Source organism: Bos grunniens, chromosome 6 (assembly GCF_055505025.1).
Source record: "Bos grunniens cultivar Pamir isolate PY7600 chromosome 6, Bosgru_T2T1.0, whole genome shotgun sequence".
In the NCBI taxonomy this organism is placed as follows: domain Eukaryota; kingdom Metazoa; phylum Chordata; class Mammalia; order Artiodactyla; family Bovidae; genus Bos; species Bos grunniens.
This window is the reverse complement of record NC_141170.1, coordinates 70,268,865-70,270,593: the sequence shown is the minus strand read 5'-3', so window position 1 is coordinate 70,270,593 and position 1,729 is coordinate 70,268,865.

Here is a 1,729-nt window from a genome sequence, read left to right as displayed (position 1 = left end):
TGGAGAATCCCAGGGACGGGGCAGCCTGCTGGGCTGCCGTCTATGGGGTCGCAGAGAGTCGGACACGACTGAAGCGACTTAGCAGCAGCAGCAGCAGCAGCAGAGGATGAGATGATTAGATAGCATAACTGCTGCTGCAGCTGCTAAGTCACTTCAGTCATGTCCAACTCTGTGCAATCCATAGACGGCAGCCTACCAGGCTCCCCCGTCCCTGGGATTCTCCAGGCAAGAACATTGGGTTGCTAATTCCTTCTCCAAAGACAGAATAACTAACTTGGTTCAATAGACAGGAGTTTGAAACAACTCTGGGAAATGGTGAAGGACAGGGAAGCCTGGCGTGCTGCAGTCCATAGGGTTGCAGAGTTGGACAATACTTAGTAACTAAACAACAACAAACCACCTTTACTAATGTCTGTATATAGCAATTAACAAGCAAATTTCCTGAAAAATGAATGATCAATTTTTTTTGAGGCAGAGTGGGCTGGCTTCAGTACACCATTGATATTTGTGATAGAATACAGTGGTCCAGTAAATGTAAAGTCTTGTTTAAAAGGATCCTAAGAATTATGTTTAATCTATTCAATCAGTTAGTAAGTTCATGTTTTTTTTAAACTATATTTTTGCATAAAATTAAAAAGAATAAAATAGGCAGAAATTATTTTTGATAGGATGTGAATGCATAAACCATACAGTAATATGCAAACACATTTTTTAAATGAAAATACCTGTTTCAAAATGTAAAAATATTTATATTGGCAATACATGCATGCTACTTTGCTTCAGTAGTGTCTGACTTTTGCAAACCTATAGACCATAGTCTGCCACGTTCCTCTGTCCATGAAATTTTGCAGGCATGGGTTGTCATGCCCTTCTTCAGGGGATCTTCCTGACTCAGAGAATGAACCTGAGTCTCTTAAGTCTTCTGCATTGGCATGCAGAAGACTTTACCACTAGTTCTACCTGGGAAACCCATATTTGCAATAAGGCATAAATAAAAACTTGAGAGCATACTTCAAATAACTCAATAAAACCAACCACAGGCCAGAGCAGTTTCTCTTACAATATTATGTAATCCCTTATTACAAATGACTTTGTTTATAATATCAATGCCAATTCTTTTTAATATATTTTAAAATTAATTACAAATTTAACATCATTAAAGTATTTAAGTAATCAACAAATTTTTGAATATTTTTATAACTGCCAATCTAATGTGAGTTTGGTATAGTTGTCTGACAGAATTACAAATAAAAATAGAAAGTTTAAGAAATATTAAAAGTACTGATTTTAACTGGGGAGTCCTCAGCAAAATCTAAGGCTAAATTAAATTATTTTCTTTAACTATAACTGTTGGGGCTTCCCTTGTAGCTCAGTTGGTAAAGAATCCACCTACAATGAATGAAACCAGGGTTTGATTCATCGGCTGGGAAGATCCCTGAAGAAGGAAATGGTAACCCACTCCAGTATTCTTGCCTGGAGAATCCCAGGGACTCTAGCCTGCCAGGCTCTTCTTTCCATGGGGTCCCAAGAGTCAGACGTGACTTTGAGACTAAACAACCACCACCATTATTGTTAGAGTTCTTTTGCATTATTAAATATTGATGTAAGTTATTTATTCTAAAACTGAGGGGATTTTTTTTTTAAGAATAGGTGGTTTATTTTTGTTGATGTGCCATCTTCCCTTTCATTATTTAATAGACATATGAGGATACTTTAGAGACTTTTTTTT